We start from the raw sequence: 24,508 nt of genomic DNA on the forward strand, positions 1-24,508 counted from the left end.
TAGACATCTAAAAATAGAAACCTGATGTAATTAATTATGTCTGGGTTTATTTAAACACATTTATGTGGCACATGGGACTGCTTAGCTAAGCTAACAGGTAGCCCAGTAGAATATGTGAAGGCATACTTGCTTTCATAATATCCAAGCAGCTAAATGAGTAGCAATACAGCCTAATGTTTAGTAGGTCCTGGGTTCAAATCTACATCAGTGATAAGATGTTTATAATTTAATTTATCATATATGTTTAATTTTAAAAACAAACTTGTGAAATATGGCACTGCTGTGCTGTGCTGAACACTGCTTAAACATGCTAATGGCTACTTTTGTTTGTGCAGTGCTAAGCTTAGCTAAAACCTCGGTTGTGCAAATTTTCACACAGCTTAGCTGTGCTTAGCTGGTTTGCGTGATGCTAAGCAGCATGGCTCTTTTTTGAATGTTGCTCAGTGACGTGCACATGTGAGAAAATAGCCTATATTAGGTGTAATAGGTGAAAATTCTGCAACAGTCTTTGGAGTCTGATCAATGGTGATATGACAGGTGGTGCTGATGAAGGTGTGAGCTTTTAGGTCAGAGATGGGGTTTTCAGGAGTCCAAGGTCTTTGTTGGATTCCTAGTAAAAAATCAGGAAACTAGGCTGCGGCAGGGCAGTTTCCAGGGCTCGTAGTAGTATAAGGCAGAGGCCAGGGACCGGTTGTCCAGGGAACTCGCCAGTGTTACTGGTATCCCCTGCACAGGTGAGCAGTGTTGTCACCATTATGATGACTTGAATAGGAGAGAGAGGGGAACCTTGGACACCTGGGTTCAAGAAGCCAGAGCTAAGAATGCCCCACAAATATGTAAGTATGTTTTCCTCGGTTTTACCAATATGCAAGTTGAATGTATGCAAAACTGGTATGCATAATAGTGTGCTTCTGTCCCAACAGCTGCAGCTAAAAGGGCTCACAATGTTGAGTCCCATGCTGGGTTCCTGGCCAGGTTGTGCTGTGAGTGTGGTATGTAGAGATTTATTATGCTAACTGTAGTGCAATAATCAAGAAAGAGTAAAGCCATTACTGCAGTAAAGTATACACAAGAAAAACTGTAGTGCAAAAAGTGGGCAAGTAGAACTCTAGTGTAATAAATGGGCAAGTAGAGCTGTAGTGCAATAACTGAACAATAACAACTGTATTACAATACACAATAAACAATACCAATAACAGTAAGCAAAAAGGTGTGCAGCAGGACTCCGTTGTTATAACCATTTCAGTACAGTTGTATGCATTACTTGTCTATGGTAAGGTTGCTGCAGTCAGGCGTAACACTGTAATAGTTGTAGAATGCAAAACTATTGCCCTGCAAGCTGTATTGTTTAACTCATAGTACAGTCCAAAGCTGTCTCTAGGCCAACATCTCTCACATAATGGTCTCTGTTCTCCTACTCAAGGTAATAAAGGTATATAGGTGAGGTAGCCCACTCTATGGGCAGATATTGTGTGGACTTCACAGACATTTATCAGCAATACCAATAAAGTGTTAAACAGCATTGTTGATTCCTACAAAAATCTGTTTTTATAAATGCAGTGTGACCGTATTCCATGCACCTGTATTCTACTGTCACTGCAGTCAAGTATAGCACTGTAATAGTTCTGGAATGCAAAATGAATTCAGTCACATAATGCTGTTTTTTTCTCCCACTCCAGGAACAAAAGGTATATGGATGAGGTAGCCCATGTTATGAACAGGTATGATTGTGGTTACATTTCACAGACACTTATCAACAATACCAATAAAGTATTAAGCAGCATAGTTGATTCCTAAAGAAATTTGTTTCAATAAATGCAGTACAGCTGTATGCCATGCAATGGTGCTCTACTGTCACTGCAGTCAACTATAGCACTGTAACAGTTCTAGAATGCAAAATGAATTCAGGCACACAATGCCATCTGTTTCTCCCACTCCAGCAACAAAAGGTATATGGGTGAGGTAGCCCATGTTATGAACAGAGTTGATTGTGCTAACATTTCACAGACAGTTATTAGCAATACCAATGAAGTTAAATCTTTTACATATGTACCCTGTACTCACAGCATTCTATTCCCATGCCTGCCAACTAAGGCATGACGGATGTCTAGTTTATGTACTGTACACAAACATGTCTCTCAAGTGTCACAATTTCATGTACTGTAATTAAAACTGCCTAATCCGTCTGTCACAGGATTTTTCAGAAAAATGATTACCTGGAATGCAACGTATTATTAAATCTGCTTACAGAACACCTTGGTAGTTTTAGAAGTTCACATTATGTGAAAGTGTTCTGTGTAGTTGTGTACTTGCATTTGTTATTACTTGACCCATACTGACACATGCTAACAGCTTGAGAGGTACAGCATGTATATCCTACATTACCTATAGGAGAATTGTAGTCACTGTACTCATAACTGACACTACACACTTGTAGAGTGTTTTTTATCAGTATTTTCCAAGGATATAGTTTGCGTTATCAGTAATGGATTGTTTCTCTCTCTCCATCCATTATCTTCATTTTTTTATTATGATTATTTATTATTATGATTTAATATTAGCATATGTTGTTAAACTAGCTATATTTTTGCAAAATGTGATATAATATTATTATGTGTTATTATGATTCACTATTAACGTACTTTGTTAAAGGGGATATATCATATGAGTGAATCGCACAAATTGCGAATGCTCATAATATCAAATGTACTGGACCCTGAACTTCCTATTGTGGGAGGCTGTGCCCCCCCCCCCCCAAATATATATTCCAACTACTAGATCGCACTACAGTGAGGAAATGGCAAATATCCCATTCTTCACTGTACTGCGATCTCAGAAAAAGCACTTTGAGGTCTGATACGTTCGATATTATGAGCATTCGCAATTTGTACAATTCACTCATATGATATAGACCCTTGTTAAACTATTTTGTTGACCTTATGGTTTACTTCTTACTGGTATGTTGTTGCCATACTGACTGTTATGTTATTTACAGTTGTGTTACACATAATACACATTAATATGTATTTGGATTAATTAAAATGATGTTCCATTCTGTTAATACTAACAATGGTTTGGTTATTACTAACTGTACCTTATTGCTATACCACATTCACCACAGCACATCAAGGTAGGCCGGTTCCAGCTGATCCTACCTTGCTTCAGCTGGCCATAACACTGGGTCGCAGCACATTTGGGACTCAGACCAGTGGTAACCCCTCGGCTGCCCCTGCACCACCTGCAGCATCGGGTAGTACTGTGTCACAGGATGGGGCCCTGCCCCCCTCTGGGAACAGTGGTGGTGGAGGAGGTTTTGTCACCTGGGATGAACTGCTGGTTTTGGTGTGCAGGACAGCCTACCGTGGGTTTGACCACTGCTTGCGCCAGATAGAGGGCATGCTGGCTGTCCTGGTGAGACAGCTTCACCCTGGTGCCCAGCCTCAAGCACTGCCACTCTCAAGGCAGTGAAGGAGCAGTGCCAACAGTCCCATGGGTGGGGATGTGAGTCACTCTTCTGCTGTCTGGAGGCACATGGGACTTGGATTCCACAATAACCTCCCCATCCAAGGTGTTCACTCCCCTCATGTGTCACACACTGCCCCTGTCTACTGTCTTGTCTGTCTTGTCTGTCTGCAAATGCATCCTCACCTACCTTACATCCCCCACATGTACCTGTGTCCCTTCCCAAACATTCCACTCTCACCTTTAAAAAAATGGGCACCTGTAACCAACCAAAAAAAATTGTCCCATACATAGCTCTCCATTTTGCACACATGCCCACTGGACACACATAATTTGGTTGATTTGGCTTGACAATGCAGTTATGTTGTCCTCACCCCTCTCTTTGAGGTTGAGAATTGAAAGTCATGTACAAATTCTGTCAAAGTGCACAGTTGTTGCTGTACAAGAAATGGATAACTATGGTTCCTGTCTAATCCCTTCCTGCACATCCCTATCTGCCTTTCACTATGTTTTTCCCCCTGCTTGGTCCCCATTTCACCACTTTTCCATCTCTCCATTTTTCTTTTCTTTATATTTTTTAAGCGCATTGCTGAGCAGTGCACAGCACCATGCAGCTTTGCTAACTTCAGATAAATAGAGCTATATAGACTATATATGTTTTTAAACTTGTAATACACACTTACACAATAAACATCTGTCCTATATTTTGAACCTAAGACCATCGCATCTGGAGACCACTGCATTAACTTGCCACCCCACACAACTCTTATTCAAAGCAGGTGGTTCAAAAAAATGGTAGTAATTGCCAGTTACATTCATTAAGAGTGTTTCACTGGAGCTGAGTGCAGAGCTGTGCAAACTTGATTAAAAAGTAATTAAATTAAAAAGAGTAAAAACGAGAGTGTACCTTGGACACTGGTGCAATAATAGACCCCTAGAAAGCTAAACATATAGTAATGGATATACGTGAGGCCTGTGATATCAGGTAAATGTGCTGTTCAGCAGCAAAATGTAGAAAGACACCTGCTAAGGCATTAATGGCAAAATGCATGTTCAACTGGGATCCTGGTGAACACATACATCCATATAAAGCCATGAACATACTGATGTGTCTAGAAAATGTATGTCACAGCCTGTATATGTGTAAAGATTTCTTGCAAGTACACATGCTGCAGCAGTGACTCAGTTGCTCAGTCTGTTAATCGCCTTGTAAACAATACATTTTGCCACACACAGTCCTGGGTTCAAATCCAGTGATATGTAGAAGTGAATTTACAGCATTGTGAAGGCAATAATTAATGAATGAGTCATGCACTCTTTAACCACACAGTGCATTTCAAATGAAATGTCTGCTTTTCACTGATGGAGGTCAAAGGCCTGAAGGTAGGAGCACACTTCACATATCCCTATAGCAAAACTATATCTGCATAAAGTGTTACATCATGCATTAATATGCATTTACACAGAATGTCAATGCAGGTACTGCAAATGAGGGCCACTAATATCAGAGTGCACCACACAATCCTTCCAAAGTCACTGTGCAGATTATCAAAGCTGCACAGCTAACATACACATAGGAAGTCCCTGGTTGTAACGAGGCTCACCCTCATACACACTGCAAATTACTACCAGACTGTAACACATGACCTGACAGTTGAACAAATGGTGGACATATTCTTATATTTATACCCCATCTTACTCAAGGACACACCAAACATGTTGTCTAGTATTGTGTTAGTGATACTGTTGCCTAACATATTTAACTTAAACACATGGAGTGGAAAGGGTAGTCTCACTCTGGCTCTGCCTCTACAACAAAGCTGACACAGCTCCCACAGTTACTCCTACAGGTTGTTGTCCTCCAAAGTGCTCGCACTCTATGCCTAAGTCTATTACTTGCAGCAGCTGCAGCCTGTTGCACACACATCTCTATGGTAAGGTTTCTGCTACAGTCCTACCCTCTGTGACAATGAAGTCTCCTCAACCCAGTAATGTCCATCACAACATATCAGAATCAGTCCCTAATCAACATGAAGGCCTTATATATTGTACACTGGTTGCATGTTCTTGGCTGATGATAGTGAAAATTATCTGTGTTCACTGCAATTAGCATTTCAGATCCACAGATTGGTTTAGAGTCAATCACCTCTGATGAGAAGCATGTTTAAAAGGCAAGCAGCTCGCTATGGGGAACCAGACTGTATGAGGCTTTCCTCACACAGAACAGTGAAAAGTTTACTATCACCACATATCAGCAGAGAAGTACTGCTACTGCACTCCATCAGGTATGTAACTGATTTTGTGAACAACAGGATGCAGATGGGTGAAGAGGTATATAGGGAATAGGGATTACAGCATTAAGCCTGTCATAGACCTGTGATAATTACATATCATTGATCTCCTGGTGTCTTACACCTACACAGGATGTACACTACATCAAGGGTGCATTGTCTGTTGTGATTGTGGCACACTGGGCTCATTGGACTGTCCCTTTATAGTGGTTGTAATAGCACACTGCTAATTGCGTGGCACTGTTCCTATGATATATTATCAGGGGTTTCCCATAGGGGACACATCACAGTAGACTCGAGTGTTGGCTTTATGATGATGCAACAGTATCTGTCATAGCACACCCAGGAATACCTGACTATTGCTACCATCTCAATTGTATCCACACACATAGTATATTTGCACACTGGGGAGTATGACATGTGTGAGCAAGCAGTTGATCGTGTCAGCCATTTTGTCCTTGCTGTATCTCTACATAGGGTACTTTCATGTATGTGATAATGTAATGTGTTCCCCTTTTGTTGTCTTTCAGGAATCATGTATCCTAGATGCCATGCACCTTTCTCTGATGCAGAAAATGAAATTATACTGGAAGGACTAAGGCAACATCATCACATCCTACTGTCCAGGGGAGGCAAAACAGGGAACAGCGGGCTGCATTGTGGGCAGACTTTGTCCGTGATGTGAATTGCATGGGCCATCAAGGCAGGACATATGTGCAGGTTTAATACTGTGCAATGGACATTATCAATGCTGCATAGCAAAGGGCAGCAGATGTAGCCAGGGATAGTGCTATCACCGGTGGAACAACCACCCTCAGCCACTGAGGAATTCCTGGTGAACCTAAGCACACACAACAGCTCCCAGGCATCCATCACACCATACATCGTGGAAGGGGGTGTGCCACAGTTTCCACAGCAGAGGAGCATCCAGGTAAACTTACTGTGATCAGCATTGTAATACTGTAGCAGTCAGTGTGTCAGGCTGTACATACATTTACATGGGTGTCAGGTGTTTGTTTTGGAGGGGGGGTTCCCTCAGTTGTACTCTCATACACACAAAATCTGACCAATACAATAAGTAACACAGTAGCTAGTGTAAATGTGAGATATATGGATGTATTACCTTGTTGTGCTGCAACATACATTGGTACTGACATTACCTCACCCTCAACTTTTCACAGGTCTGTCAGATATTGGCCCAGGCCTTGGTCCTGCTCCTGGTAAGCATGACACTGTTTTGTTAAGGAAAATGTATATTCTATTAAAGTTAAGGGGCAGAATAATGCCCTACTTAAACATACATTTGTGTGTAAACAGGGTAGACTGTTTTTATTTTGCATTCTGGAACAGGTACATAAGGATCTTAGAGGTGGTAATCACAGGAGTGTAGCTGAATAAATAGAAACACTTTGACAGTGACAGTTAAGAAATGATAAGCCTCCTAGTTTAAATGAGGCATTTACTCTAAAATGCCTTTTAAAAAAAAACAAAAGGCTGAAAGGACATTAAATTAAGCAGTGAAATGTGTATTTCATTATATTTGTTAATATAGGTATACTGGGTTTTTATGTGTTGTTTTATCAAGTATAGTGTCATATTGCTTAATTAAAAGGTAAATTTTACTGGTCATGTTTTACTTGATTTAATTGACGTGATTGTTATAAAAGTCTTGATTTGAATGTATATTTTGTTCTGAGGAAATCTATTTTGGACAAAAGGGAAAAAGAAAAAAGTTTGACTGTCAATCCAGGTCTTTGTTATTATGAGTATTGGTGGATTTTCATACACAATAGTGCAGGTATTCATGGAACACTTTTTTATTTCTTATCATGTCACTGGTGGGGTCGGTGTCTTTCCCATACACAACTCAAAGTCAGTGCCTCTTCGGACTCTGATGATGATGGTGGCCACAGTGAGGCACAGGTGGGGGGTGTTGGGGGCTGAATCTGTCCCAGAGGTAAACATCCCTCTTCTGCCTCCATTGTCACCACACACAGTCAGTATGCCCACACATACCCAGTCCCCGGAGTCCACAGATATTTGAGAGTCAGAGGGTGGGGACATTGAACAGAAAAGTGTGGCAACTATGCCTCCAGTGAATGTAGACACTGGCCATAGCCAGAGAGCTGGTGAGGTCCCACACACAGGGGTGTTCATAGGAGGCCTGCTGTCCATCCACCATCTGTTGCAGGTGTCACATCACATGTCATCTGGTGCATGTTTCAGGCTGTCATGGAGGCACAAGTACATTTTGAATGGAACACCAGATGTATGCTTAGGGTAATGGATACAGCAGAGTCTGATATCCGAGACTGACTCCAGCGCACTGGGGACACCTTGGATTGGTTGAGGTATGCAGTAGACAGAAGGTGGGCTGAGGCAGTGTCTGTCTTGGATATCACATTGTCTTTGCTGGAAGGTGTGGTTGGAGTTGAGCATCATACTCATGGATGTAGGTCACCAACCCCATCTGCTGAGAGTCCACATGGCTGTGCACAATCATGCTCCCATAGTGGCAGTACATCCAGCGCTACAGAGGGGAGTATGCTGTCCACACCACAACATGGCAGGCCATGGATTCATGTTCCTGGGCGTTCCCATGGGGGACATGGTCCCAGTAGATAGCAGTCACTGTCAGGTACTAGCACCACTTCTGATGTTGGGCATGAAGGTGCCAATGCATCTTCTGTTAGAGTCAGTTCCCATGTTCAGGGCTGGAGATAATGAACTGCAACTCTACCATGTACTGTCCAAAGCTGTCTAACATACACACATGTAGGGCTAGTACTGAACTTGACTGTGTACACTCACACACTCATTCACCACTGTCAAATGCAGATCATCTACAGACACATATGGCACCTTTCCATGGTTCATCTTACCTGCTTCCCTTACTAACTCACACACATGCTGTCAATCTACTGGGACAGTCTAAGCCTCCTGCACCCCCACACAACACCCTGTGCAAATAATGATACCTGTGCCACATCCCTATCATCCTTGCCATTGATGCAGGGAAATGAAGCTATGTGTCTGATGCACAGGGTGACTATATTAGTTAACATGTACGTGTGTAATGCAGTGTTGTTTTGCCATGCCACTTGTAGTGGTTAACAACAGATGCTGTATTCTGTCATTTGTCACCACAAGTGCACCACATACTTCTGTATAAATTATGTTGTATGATGTTGCACTGGCTGCATAGTTACACAATGATAGGTGTGTCATGGACCTGTTTATGTTTCTGTTTCAAAAGTCTGTTAGGGTAAACTGTGGATACACAGTGGCAATAAAGCAGCACAGGATGGTACAGCAGCACAGCAGAAATATGTCTTCAACAAGGTACAGCACTATAAGTGCAAAGTTCCATAGGTTCATATGTGTATAACAGACTATCAAGGAAAATGGTGGCATTCAGCATACTTATGCATCCCTAATTTGTGAAAAGGTCTGCTACCCTTGATAAGTGTCACCAGGGTTTTGGGAACTCACATGTCTATAAGCTGTGATGATGGAGATGACCTATATACAAATATCCTGTGTCCAGTGCAGACAGGTGGCTGACACCCGCTATGACTGTCATGTTCTGCATCCCATTTTGTAACCTGCACATGTTGTGTCACAGCAGATGTGTGATACACATGCTGGGGGGCCTGTTTCATGTATGGCATAATGTCTGTGTTACATACCTATATCTGCAGCATTTACTATGTATATCACAGTGATGTTGCAGGCGTGTAGAACAGGTGAGAAATGTGTTAGTCCTGTCATGGATACACGGGAGGTACACAGTGGGATCTGACACCTCCCTGTATAGAGCCATACACATCCCCTCCAAAGCATTTAGGAGACAGGCTACACATGTATGATCCTCACACGGACTCCATAGGCATGTTATTTATGCTGTGTATTGGTGTACCATGGAACCTGTGTGGCTGCTACAGTTGTACAATATGTCTCTGTAGTGACATATCAAGGGTGCTATTGCACATAGCTGTGATGACTGCCACATTCATTATAGCAGTGACAGTCTGGGATTTACATCCAAAACCTGTTGGTGTAGGTTGTTCAACAGTGAATGCATCCCCAAAGTTTACCAACCAGTGAGAGTCAAAGGCTACATTACTCTGTGTCCATAACTCCATGTGTAATGGCTGAACTGTATGTGAAGTGTGGACATTGCAATATTTTGCAGGGGTGGACAATTTTACATAGGGTAATATTGTGCAGTCATTGACAGTCTCTTTGACATCCATTGCATAGTGTAACAGCCAATGGGCTCCACCAGTTACAGTCAGAAGGCATGATCTAGCTTTGAGCAAAAGTAATAGTGTTTGGTTCAGTGTCACTAGGTGTATGACAGTGTCAGTGCTCATATCCATGCTAACTCCTATCATGGAATGTCAGATGACATGACTCAGAGATCTGGGGATACCGCTTTGCACTACATGCTAGTTGTCATCTGCCAGTGTAGCAGTTACTTCCAGCATGTTGCAGGAAGAAAGCCATGCAAGGTGTCTGTACAGAGCACAGACAAACATGTTAGGGAAGTGTAATATGTACACACTATGTTTCTTAGTCATGCTGAGGCTCAGTTGCCCAAAGGATGGTCCAGGTACTTATGTACAATGCCCTGCAGCAGTGCTGTGACATCCCACACAGGGAACCAACATATTGCATCATGTGTTTACCAATATGTGTGGCCAGTACAGCACCCCCAATGTGAGGTCCTCCCTGGTGGGATCTGGCCACAGATCAGTCTCCTTAGAACTACTGGCACATACCCATCCCTTGCAGATAATACAGACATATAAGTCAAGACAGCCATTTATTACCTTCTGTGAGATGGTTGACATAGCATGACCACACCTCATCCTTCGGATGGGACAGGCAAGTATGCAGAGCTCTACACTCGTGCATTATGTCAGCAGCTTTACAATGGCATGAACTCAGCTGTACATGACAGGAAGGTCACAGGCTCATCATGGCTCAGCAAATCTGACTGCTGGATACCTGCCATTAGCAGGCTGTATGATAACAGGTGGACAGTGCTGTGTGACAGTTGGGATGAGGATGTCCCCTCCAACATTGAGGCATTACATTCTCAGCTAAAAGAAGTGGATAGTTCTGTTGTGATGTTGAGTAGACACAGTAAGTGACAAAAGTAGCCACCCATGCAAATCAGAACCACAGCACACAGTGTAGTTACATGTGTGACCTCAAAGGACAGGCACAGGTTGGTGACATCATACAACATGATGTGACATATGATGGGCCTAGACTCATACCTACCCTGTACACCCACACTGTCTGAATCAACTACACTCCCTTGTCCCCACCAGATATGACACATGACATTCCTACAACCTGCCCCATAACTTCCAGATTTACAAACAAGTTTGTAACTGGCCTCTCATTGGAAGATACACAGCATCTTTTGCACATGCTAACAGTCCAGGTTGCATCCCATATGTGATCTGACAAGGATTACTAACACCATTGGGATAGCCTTGCAATCATACCAACACTACTGGCTGCACACCAGCTTAATGGACAACGGCAATTGTTATACTTGCACAGAGGTGGTGCATCCACTGACTGACATAACTAAACACCTCTTGTCTGAGTATCCATATCTGTATGCCAGTAGAGGTGGTCATCGTGGAGCTGATCAGCACACATATATGTGTTCTACACACAGTTTACTAAACATAGTTTGGATGTGTGACAGGGGGAGCATGACTGTTACATGTGATGGACATGTATGAGGCAGTCATCATGTACCTGGGTGAGGGTACATCGGGCATGCAACCCCCTAGACTCAGCCAAGCCATCTGACTATATCCCCTGCTCAGGCAACATTTACAAAGCACCCACTTAGGCATTCATGATACTGTTATTGTAGGGGTCACTAAGTGGCTCATTGCTAGCACACATTTGCAACATAGGGACATCCGCCTCCAATAGCTGATCTGTCAGCAGCAGTGCTCAATAGGGTGCAGTCTTGGGTCCTCTACTGCTTGGAATCCATTCAACCATAATACAAGTGACTACTGTCTGTGTCTGACAATGTTGGCTGATGCCTGCAAATTGTGAGCACTCATAGAGTCTCTGTGGCATGCCACTATCCTGTAAGAGGTTATTGTGAACACATATCTGTTGACATAGTAATGACCATAAACTCCATGAAAATATATATGTAATATCAGTTCCATTAGTTAGACCTATGTACCTGGGAAATAGCACATCAGTCGCAACATGTGATGTACATACTCAGGGGTAAACAAACTGGCCACACACGTTTACACCTAATGTGCCTCGGATCATCATGCCTCTATAGCTATATAGCAGGAATCATATGACATAGCTGAGGCCACAGTCACCTGTAAGTGACATTTTCATAACCTCCAAGTACTCTTCACTCAGCATGCCATATCTGAGTGCAATGGCCATTTGGTGATGTACTTTTCCAAGCAGTACTGGCAATTGCACACAGTACTATGGTCCCTCATAAGGTCACTTCTTGTCTTCAGTATGTGTTCAGTGGGGATAGTCTGCAATGAGTGTCATTGTCTCCTGTGGCATATAGATTACTCAATGGTAAGCTGTGTCGTGCATACAGGGCAATGTGTGATCCTGCTTAATTGCATATGCTGCTTATCTGTAGGAAGCATAGTAGATGGATAACCCACTGTAAGGACATAAATCTCGTAGGTGATGTTGGTACTACATGCTTGTGGGAGAGATGTGTCTTGCAGACTTACACACAACCTTGAAACAGAACCCTGCCTAATGACACACAGAGCACTTCAGTGAAACTTACCAAATGCCATTTGTATGATTGGCTGTACGACCATTATCTCAACACAGGGCATCTACCAGTGTCCCTCTTGGACTAGAGCAACATGTGGTGATCTTGTAATCATGGGTATAAAGATGTCTATGATTGTGAGGGCTATATGGTCATTATGCCAGTTATGTTCAAATGTCCTATGGTTCTCTAACTTGATGTAAAATGCTCTAACAGGTTCACACACCACCATGGCTACATTGAGGTTAGCATCACTTCCAGTCACTACATGCAGGACATGCCAAGGCACACACGTAGTGCAAGTTGGCTGTATATAGATGGGAACAGTAACCTATGTAATGGTACACACTACAGATCACAGTATGTGATGTACACAACATGCCTCATATCTGCTAGTACTATCAGTTCAGGACTTATTATGCATGATGACATCAGCAAGCCTTGTTGTGGTTAGTTCTTTGGGGGGCACATTACATGCTACAAATAAAATACTTCAAAACCCTACTTATTACCAAGTTGATCACATTTATGCAACTGAGGCACAAATGTGCACTAAATAGCCTGGAGTGAGGTTAAAACACCTACCTATCTAGTTTTATAGACTATAGATCATGGTATTTATCACACATGCCATGGCTTAAGTCTGGATACTGTACTTTCAGCTGCTAGCCTTAAGGTGGATGACATCTTCAAGGCTTGTAGAAAATGGTGGTGTGGAAGCCAGCAGCAGGTTACAGGGTCATAAAGTACATAACCATTTCAGCTGAATAGCCCATAAGGGCATGGCAGTTGCTTTACAGGAGTATACACACACAGCCACACCAAGTAACCTGGAGTGAGATTAGAACTCTTACCTATCTAGTCTTACACACTAAAGATCACAGTAGTTATCACATGCGCCATGGCTTAAGTCTGGAAACTATATTGTCAGCTGGTAGTCTTAAGGTGGATGACATTATCAGGCCTTGTAGAAGAGGGCAGTTTGGAAGCCAGCAGCAGGTTACAGGGCCAAAAGTTCCATAACCACTGTAGGTGGATAGTCCATAAAGGCATGGCAGTTGCTCTCCAGGAGGATATGCACACACAGAAGCACAGCAAGTAGCCTGTAGTGAGATTAGATCCCATACATATCTAGTCTTATTCACTAAAGATCATAGTACTTATTGCATGTGCCACAGGTTGAGTCTGCTGTATATGTGCTTGCAGGCACAGTACTTGTGCATTACACAAACTAAGCTTGTGTTGAACAGAATCTGCGGTCTGCAGAGTGATATTGCTTTGTACAGTTATCTGCATCTAGTATCTTAGCAGTGGGATAACTGTGATTATGCTAGCTATGTGTGTACACTTACCAGTATGGCCATAACTGGCTGCTTGCAGTTAGATAGGCAAACCTGTGGGCAGGAACAATGTGCCCTGTCCATGTGTGTGTTGACAACATTATACATTACACCACCTGCTCACCTGCGTCTCTCAACGTGGTGACATCCAGCCACAGGGGTCTGTAGATATTTGGATTATGTACTGTTGCGCTTTTAGTTCAGATCCTTTGAGCAACAGTATGGATGCATGATAGTGCAGATTTACTCACCATTATAAGGGTATGTAGGACTGTACAGACATCCACACACATATTTATGTAATTAACAGGGATGATGTAGCTGTGTGTATGAATGATATGTATATGAGTTATGTAGACATATGGAGAGAGTCTATGTATCATTGTGATATATATATATATATATATATATATATATATATATATATATATATATATATATCAGTATATATGTATTTGACACTACATAGCGATAGCTATACCATGTATGTGAGAGAGTGATAGTAACAAGACAGATATGTATACTTATATGTTTGTATGTATAGCCATATCTATATATAACAGGTCAATCTGATGATGGAGCAACAGAATTGTACTCATTTTGACCAAGTGTTTAGGCATGCCCAGTGTGACTGTCAGTACTTATAAAGTGACTCCAGGCCATACCTGTCCGTACTTCAGCCTGGGATTTTGTTTGTTACAGACTATACCTCTCAACTGTCCAGGGTTTTGCAGAATGTCCAGAGGTTTGGCTTATAGTCTTGGTGTGTTCCTCATAAACTTTGTGGTTTACTGACAAATCCCTTAGATGAACTTAAGATTTAAAGTCACTAAATAGTGACATACATTTGAGTTTCTGACTATGCCATTTCTGTCCATCTAGTTACATTTTACCAGCCCCACTATGGACACTGAATGGGGTATGCAGGCCTCTCTATCTGCTTGATGGATTACTCTACCTGCCTCAATTGCATGATATTCACCTGCTTATGAAGTGATTTGCATGCCACAGAAATTTCTGTGTTTGCGAGCTTACTGAATCTAAAAATGTTCAATGCCATACTAGCAGAGGACTGTGATGCCTACATGGAGAAAATGTGTAAGCTTTATTAAATTCCCCCATATTGTTTCACCTGCTCTCCACAGCATGCTGATGCTGTGGGTTGGGGATGTAGGTGTCAGTACTTCCTCAAACTCTGTTAGACCTGAAAATAATAAAAAATAAAATACAAAGCCAAAAAATAAAAAGGATATCAAACACTAGTACTTATGGAATACAGGTAAACTCCTTAAATATTAATATCTGGGTGGTCAAACTGTGAGCTTTTTTTCTTTTTGTCCTTACTATGCATTTCCTGAATGGTTCTGAGGCTGTGACTGAAGCACAAAGTTTAAAAGAAAAGAAAACAGTGACATACCAATTTTCCCTCACCAGGATATTACTTTAGTTGTATTGCATGTATTTTTTTATTTTACATATGATTGCTGGGGGAGTACGCTGATCACAACTGTCCATTTGAAGGTACTATCTGGGTGAAATAATTCTAAAAATAGGAAAAAAACAGAACAGAGAGTAACAATTTACAACAAAACTGTACTGTAGCAATTAATAATTAGAGCAACAGTTCTGACAGAAATGCAAATTTTACAATTCATATGATAAATTTCAGGTTAGGTCATAGTAGAAATGCAGTGGGGTAATCAGGGTGGGGGATGGTTGGGGAGTTAGGATGTGTCAGCAGTTGAATAGATTAATGATAGTGATTGAAAGGTCCTTATGTGATAGGGCCTGCTGTATGACATGTACAGTATGATATAGTGAGGAGGATTTTTTAGCTCTGAAGCTGGAGAAGGGGGATTTTAGTTCCCTTAGGTTGTTGTGGAGGGATTCCCATATTGTAGAAACAAGGATGGAGAAAAAGTGGTAAGGGGAATGGTTATAGTTAATTTCTCATAAGTAAATATTAACATTTTAAGTTTATATAGTTAGCATTACTAACTTAAAAACTGTGGAAACCAAAACAGGAACCTTCTGCCACTGATTTAACATCAATGAATGGTGCCTGTTGCAGGTGCAGAACAAAAAAGGTGACAGGATCGGGTGTTATGTTCTTCTAACATTCTATTTTTACATAAAATCATTATTCAATTAAAAGATGCAAATACACATGCATATCTATATCTATATCTAAATTGTTATCGATATCTATATCGTTATCTATATCATCTATATCTATATTTATATCTATATCTTTATGTTTAATCTATCTATTATAGTAAGCGAGGTATAGTTATAGAGATTTATTACAATTCTGTTTGTATTGGTATCTGCCTATCTATCTGACTATCTACCTATTAAGTAAGTAAAGGGAGGGGGGACTGGATACAGGGTACGATGATAAAGAGGGATCTAGTTTAGATTACAAAGAGAGAAGGACATGAGGTATCACATGAGATAGCTGGGGTTGGAGTGTTAAGGAATAATATAAGGTTATAAGGTACAGGTGGAGCTAGGTTTGCTCTTTTGGTATATCTGTCTATATCTATATATCTTTATATCAATCTATATATATATATATATATATATATATATATATATATATATATATATGGGTCCCCTTCAGATGCTCAAACTTTTAAAAGCTCGACTTTCATATGGCAGAGACCATATGATTGAACTTTTAAAAGTTTGAATGGTCTGAATGGGCATCTCCATAGAGCACTGAATGGGAAAATTTCCCTTTACCGCAATATAGTGAAATCTCGGAGTTGGAATACTTAAATAGCAGGGGGGGTGCAGGGGTGCTTGCCCCACTGCCATCAATATTTAGTTGTTTTTTTTTTTTTATTTATTCTTTTTCACATATTGGAACATTCAAATGTTTGGTCATATGTTCTTGGCCATATGAAAGTTGAACATTTGGGTGTTCAATTATGTGAAGTAGATATATATATATATATATATATATATATATATATATATATATATATATATATATATATAAATATATATATATATGTATATATATATATATATATATATATATATATATATATATATGGATAATATGATAGAGTTGTGGTTTCTTTTCTAGTTAAAACAGTAAATTACCAAAAAAATAAAAATTTCTCTGCCCCAAAAATGTCTACATATTAGTGTAAATAATGTTTACATCCCAAATGTATAAATTGAGTTCTGTTCTCTTTAAATGGACTCTGTTTTTTTTTTTTTCATTTGTATTTTATTTTAAGATAGAAAAGAATCTGTTAGTATTAGAAATAACAGGTTTGCTTAATGAACATTTGGAGATCATAGAAAAGGAGGGCTGAGATGAACATAGGCAGAGCACGCTCACCCTTTGTAAAGGGGACTTGGTGTCCAGGGCAGCAGCTCTAGAAGAGAGAACCAAACAATGTGAAGAAAGACCTCGGAGAAGAAGCTGGGAAATATTCCTGCCTGAAGGACTCAAGTTTGAAAGCTACTATAAGAGACTGCTTCTCAGCAGTATCAGATTGAACTGTAGGTGCAGTTTGAACATTTTAGTTAAAACATTTTATTTTACTTGGAAAATCTTGCCTTGTCTGTACTATAATATGATAGAATGACCATTTTATTAAGACTGATGATCTCATTTGTCTTACCCGGAAATCAGTAAACTCAGCAGTAGCACACCTTGCATATTCATGAAGGCATTCTACTGTTACAGCTATGCAGACACTGAGTGCAGGGGAAGTGTCTAAGCAGTGCATACACATCTAACACGCCCCCTGCACTCAGAAAGTGCCGTACAGCACTTTTTAAAAGTACTTCTGTGTCTGCAGTCACTGAAATTAAATAAAACGAGTATTTCAGTGTCCATGGACACTGAAATAGATAGGTAAGCAAGAAACAATGCAGGGGGTGTGTGACAGGTTCTGTCACACACCCCGTACATTGTAAACCATAGACATCAACTGTACGGGTTTCCGCAGAATGCCCAGATGCCTGCCTCACATAATTCCCAACCTCCTAGAGCAAGAAAGCTGTACAAAGTCATAAATAATTGGGTTACAAAGGTAGAAAATTAGGGACACTCTTTAAATATTGCACTGACAAACCCAGAAAGCTGATAGAATAAAAGGTTTGCAGTAGCACTGATGTCCTGCAGGGTATGAAGACTGAAACACAAATGTCTGCCATCTGAAAGTGCCATAAGGACATAGCCGTCAGCTGTACAGGTTTCCACAGAATGCCCAGATGCCTGCCTCACATACTTCCCAACCTCCTAGAGCAAGAAAGCTGTACAAAGCCATAAATAATGGGGGGGGGGGCAAAAGCAGAAAAATAAGGACACTTTTTAAATATTGCACTGACAAACACGGAAAGCTGATAGAATAAAAGGTTTGCAGTAGCACGGATTTCCAGAAGGGTATGAATTCTGAAATCCAAATGTCTGACAATATGTTCTGACTTAAACCCCAAGTAATTTGCCAATGATTTGCTAGAAAACCACAGTCACACTTCCCAACTTGGTAAGACCAATAATTAAAATCTGTCCCTATGTGTCCCTTCACAATTTCCCTTACTGTGACTGATAAGTAGTACAGATAAATGTAAATAAAGTGGGTTTATGAATTTATATATTTTTTTCCATTCTAAGGTATGTTTAAGTGTAGCTAAGCAGGTGTGCACATTATACCTGGTTATACCATTTTAAGGCCAGTTGACCCCCTACCCATGACATTTCTTTAAAGAGTCTGTTAATGCCGTCTGCCTCACATGCACCATGTAACATTATACAACCCATACCAGTCATCTGTACAGATGTACATGGAATATCCACATGCTTGCAACTTATATGTGGTCTATGTTCCCTGACAATGAGCATTCCTGTGATATCATTACCAAATATGTCACAGTTACCATACTGACACACATGCCAGCATCAGACATTGTACCTAACTGATACATCATGCTAATAAAAAGTCTGTCACACAATCAATTGTGCTGGTATGTAGGATCAGTAGGCGAGACCAATCTCTATGTCTGGTGGGTTATCCCACCATCCATGAATGCATCTGCAAGTTTACCTGTTGTGAGAGGTTGTGTGTTATGTCCCAGGCATATAATGTATGTATGCGGAGCATGCCATGTGTACGCAGCACTATAGTACATACAACTGGACATGTAGGGTTACTAATATGTCTACTGGTAACTGTGTATGTGTTTCTGTATGCACAGCCCCTGTGGCTGTCTTCAGTGTGTGTATGTGATGCCTATACTATTTTGTGTGCCTCTTCCACCCTGTGAACATCCCCATTGCCAACCTAATGTTAGCCCATACAGATGTCATCCACCGTACAAGCACAGTTGCACAGTTTCTAACACCAAGCCACTGTGGTGCAATGGGTGGATCATAGTTTATTGTACATTAATAGAAGGTTAGGTTATCTACTCTGATAAGTGTCATCTCCATGTGCATGTGTGTCTCAATGCATGTCCCCATGCAGCGGTGTGCATGTGTGTGTGTGAGATGGTTCTAACATGCTAAGGGCCTCGGAACCCACCATTGCCAATCCTAACAATCCCTGCAATTGTCACCCACTTCAATAGTAGTGGCAGACATAGACAAACTACAGTACTGCTGTGCCATCTGTGTTATGTATCTAGTGCTATCATCCGTAAGACTGTGCAGGTAGGGGCTGTGCTAAGCCCTTCATCAGCTGCCCCATGTACAGGACTATGACTCTATGTGCACTACCAGCATGAGAGGCCAGACATGTATATGATAGATGTTGCAGACCCTGGAATTGCCTGGTCAGGAACCTCTATAGTCTCTACAACTGCTGCATTTGCTTGGCAAGGTACATGCCAAACGAGTCATTGTACTTGGTGATGTGTCTGATAAGGGTGGAGTACAGGAATATTGTGGCCTCCTGGTTCTTGGATGACATACCCGTATTTGTGAGGTGGGCCATGTAGATAGCCTTCCATACAATGGTGCCCACACAGTGGGAAACTATCAGGTTGCTACCAACCTTGGTGCACAAGTCGACTCACACCTGATTGCATGCTCAGTACATTATTACTGTCATAAGTAGTGTCATAAGTAGTGTGGATGACATCTACCACAGCAGGGAGAATGAAGCCTCTCTTGGCATTCAGTTTGTGGAAATGCTTCTTGCACCAGTCATTAATTTGCTGAGGGCCTCTTGGGGGATACTCACATCAATAGAGAAATGTAAGACAGTGGCCAGCTTGTAAGCATCTGTACATCTGGTTAGCCACAGACCCCTGCTTTTGTCCTGTATCTCAGATATGTATACCTAAAACAGTAGAGGCCTCCAGATCGATCCTTGGGGTACACCGCTTTTGAAGACTGTACTACTGGAAGTGGGTTCCACTACTTTGACTGAGTGGGTACTATCATTGGGCCGGTTAGCTACCCATCTGGTAACATACAGGTTGGTGCCTAGCTGTGTAGGCATATGTATGCTGGCTACCTTGGGATTATTGTGAGGTAATTGGGCTAGGTGAAGGTAGGCATTGTTCACCATCTTCCCCTCATTCTTGTGTTTGTTGACCACTTCAGAGAGGTCAACCAGGTTTAACAGGCCTGATCTCCCTTTGACAATACTATGCTGTGTGGGCTCAGGCATTTTAATGTTGCCAATGCCCCTGTTCATAATGACTATGATATTGCCTTCCATGCCCTTGCAGAGCAGGCTTGTTAGGCTGATGTGCATATGATTGGCTGGGTCAGTGGATTGCTCCGCCTTTGTGTATAGGGATGACAGTGGCTGTCCTCTGTGCAGATGGGATGTCACCGGTGCTCAGGCTGTGGTTGACTACAGTTTAGAATGGATCTGAGAGCCCATGTCTGTGTTCATGTAGGATGCAGCCAGGGATGTTATAAGGCTTATGGTGTGTGCATCCAGTTGCCTATATCTACGCCATATGTGTATGTGATATTATTGACCACCACTACGAAGTGGATATGTGTGCTGCCTCTGGGATTGCAGACACATGTGGAAGGCCTAGTGATTGGTCTTGGTGGATGTGTCCAATATGCACACAAAAGAGAGCCTTAGGGTAATTCACCTGTGACCTTATTTGCTTACAATAAGGCACCTGTTCCTTCTTGGCCCTGTACAGCAATTATTCCACCTATTTTGGTATTTGTGTATTGCTGCTGTCCACCATGGACATTTACCCTACCTTGAGGGAGATGATGTTGTCCTGTCAGGTATTGCTGAGTCCATACAGCTATGTAGGTGCCCACATAGTATTATGGTGTGGGCCTGTGCACTACTACTAGTTCCAACTGATAGGATGTTGGCTGTAAAGCTACTTCTACCTGCTTTGAAGAGAATTACAGTCATTTGTATAAAGTCAATTTTGTTTGACCCTGACAAAGGGGGGGGGCAGGGGAGATGGTGGCCTGAACAGTGATGGCTATGTAGTCAGATCTTACCAAGGAGGATGACACTGTAGGAGTGCTACAGTGGCTACTCATGTTTGTTAGGACCAGGAACAGGTTATTTCCACCTGTCATAGGAGTGTTGACCAGCTGATCCACTGCATTGTCATTGACAAAGTCAAGGAATCTCTGTGTGGTCATGTTCAGGTGGCATAGGTCATGCACACTATGGTTGGATAGTTCAAATCACTCAGGAGCAGGGTAGATGATTGAATCCTGACAGATTACAGCATGTCCCAGTAGATGTGGTGGGTGTCCATAGTTATGGTTGGAGGTCTGTAGGTAGCTATGATTAGATTAAGTGTTTTGTCAACTGTTAACTGCACTCAAGACGTCTACCATGTGTCATGCTGTTTGGCCAGCCTGTAGGCATATATGTGTATGCTATTTTCAACACTCTACCTCCTGTGGCTTTGCAGTCCTCCATTTGGGGTCTAAACATATGATGGGATGAGTAACCTGGCAAGGTTGGTGTGCTCTCCACAGCTACAAAGCAGGTGTCAGTGACTGCACAAATGTCGGCATCCTACAGGACAGGGAACTCCTTTATTGACATGTGTTTCATGCTAAAACACCTAGCTCCTGTTAGAGCAAGACACCTGCACAAGGACACACATCACTAGTGGGCAAAGGCCAGAAAATAGTGTCATTTTATGAATCTAGCTGAAACACATGTAGTTGCTTCAAAAGACAGTGTCACATTCACAGGTCTGCTCCACAGGATATGACTTCTGACAATCAAAAATATGCTATTATGTTATGACTTCAGTCTTTAATGGGTTCTCAGTGATGTGCCAGAGAATGCACAACTGTATGAGCCATTGACTACAAATATGAGACAGACATGTGGTCAGTCTGCAAAACTCTGGACATTTGTCAGTATGGGCACAGTATATTACATACAGTTCAACACACACTTCTGCACCTGTTGTGTACTACGCACATACCCTATATAAGTCTCCTACATTTGTAGGACAAGCATATGTATCATAGTAGCATTCACAGGTGACATATGAATATGTACAACATCTCAGGTAGCTGTCCTAGCACTGTCACACTCAGTACTGCACAACAGACACTCCAATAGTAGTCATACATGAGCTAACCTTTGCTGGGGTGACTCAGGGGCCAGAGATGTGATCCATGTCAATGCAGATAGGGTAAGCAGGAATGACCATAGTTTCTGGACAGCAGCATGTGAGTCCAGCAGGTCTTCTTGCGACCTAGTGTCTAATGTCCAAGTTGACATTATTGCATCCCCCTTCTGCATTCTAGTACAAGCTTACGTGATTGACATACCTGTTATAGTACTGAATAGTTTCCTCAGAATACTGCAAATGGTATGGTTTGTGTAGTCGGAGTCTGTCTTTGTGTAGATGAGTTTAGACCTGTATTGCATAGGCAGCAGCTTGGCTTTTGTAGGTAATGCTCATAAGCAGATGATGGTCTGTGTACCAAATGGGGTCTCCCACTTGCTGCTTGCATCCAGAGCAGCTGTGTTGTCTTTCTATTAGCCAATGGCATAGCAGCACAGTGCTATAATTAAGTCCTTCATGTGGGCCTTGCCCCTTTTCCTTCCCTGTGTGGAGTACATTATGGAGGTGTGGGGGCTACAGCTTCACAGAGAGTAGGTGGAAATACCTCTCAGGATGTGGCATGTGGAGATGGCCCAACAATATAGGGGACAAAACTCCAGAATTGGGTACAGATTGTAAGTAAGTATTGCTATAGCAGATGTGAGTGTCCTGGCTCATTTTCTATCTGACTGTGCATGCTGCTACAGTTGCTGGTGGTCTATCAGGTGTATATGTTTGTAGGGGCAGACTGGGAAATGTCCTCTAACACCTCAAAATTCCCAGTAGACTGTGAGTTGGGGCAGTATATGTTGGTGTAGCATGTGATTTGCAATCAGGATATGTTGTTCAAACAGTTCATTCAGTGACTGTGGTGCAAATGGTTGTGGGTGGACATTTTTGCACCAGTATCTGCTTTTCCCTACTGTTCCATTTCTGTAGTGCATGCTATATTTGGAAATACATGAATAATTCTTCAGAGCTGCTTTGGGTAGTGTCATGTTGGTCTTACTGTGGTTCAGAGGGTGCTGGGTGAAATGGTTGGCAGCTCTCAGTATTTGTTCTCTTCTGTTACATGACTGCAGTCATACCTCTCCACTGTCCAGATGTCTAGACACTGTCCAGATGCATGTCTCATATGTTTGGTCTGTTCCTGAATAACAGTTGTGGGTTTCTGAGTGATCACTGGAATGATGTAAGCATTGACATCAGTAAATAATAAATAGACATTTATTTGTGTTTCAGACCTGGAAACTATCAGGAATTATATGTTAAATCAAACCACGCTACTCTAGCAGACTTCTACGTGTGTAACAGCCATATTTCAATTATGTCACTATTGTTTGCCCTTTATCCTGCCCACTTTGTCAGGCTTTTTGCAGATGTCTTGCATTACAAGGTTGGTTATCAATATATACTTACAAACTGCTGGAGCACCGATCCTGAGCATCTTGGATCCATTGGGCCAGGAGGTCCCCCTTCCTACGCTTTAGGTCAGCATAAAAGTGTTGTACCTGCTCAACAGTTCAGGGGATTCCAGTGGCACTTGTGAGGTCACATGCCAGATGGTCCTATGCCTCTGATTTGTACTGTGAACCCTGGTACTGGCTCTGCAGCAGTCTGTCATCATGGTGTTCTACAAGGAGTCCAGACATGAACCTGGACTCCAGGATGCCCCAGCACTGTGTCCAAATGCGTGCTCCCTCTCCAATGCCAGACATGTTTCTGCAAAGATCAAACTAAACAGGTTATGGCTGTCATCCAGCCTGCATGATTTAAGAATAGCCATATTCCCACCCTTTGCTGTAATTGGAACATTTTGAAAATGCTCAGCTCAGCTAAGCAGTGCACAAATCCACTAAGCTGAGTTGAACTGTGCTTAAAGGGGTAATTGCTGAGCATTGCTTAACAATGCACAAATACATTTAGCTGAGCTGACTGCTGCTTAACATTCACGTTTAAGCAATGCTTTCACTGACTAAGCTTAGCTGAGCACTGCTAACCATTGCTCAATTTTCATTATAAGAAAATATCAGGATAATGACTTCATTAATCATTACTGACATATTAGT

The sequence above is a fragment of the Protopterus annectens genome, chromosome 3.part0 (assembly GCF_019279795.1).
Source record: "Protopterus annectens isolate FY-2018-M chromosome 3.part0, PAN1.0, whole genome shotgun sequence".
In the NCBI taxonomy this organism is placed as follows: domain Eukaryota; kingdom Metazoa; phylum Chordata; order Ceratodontiformes; family Protopteridae; genus Protopterus; species Protopterus annectens.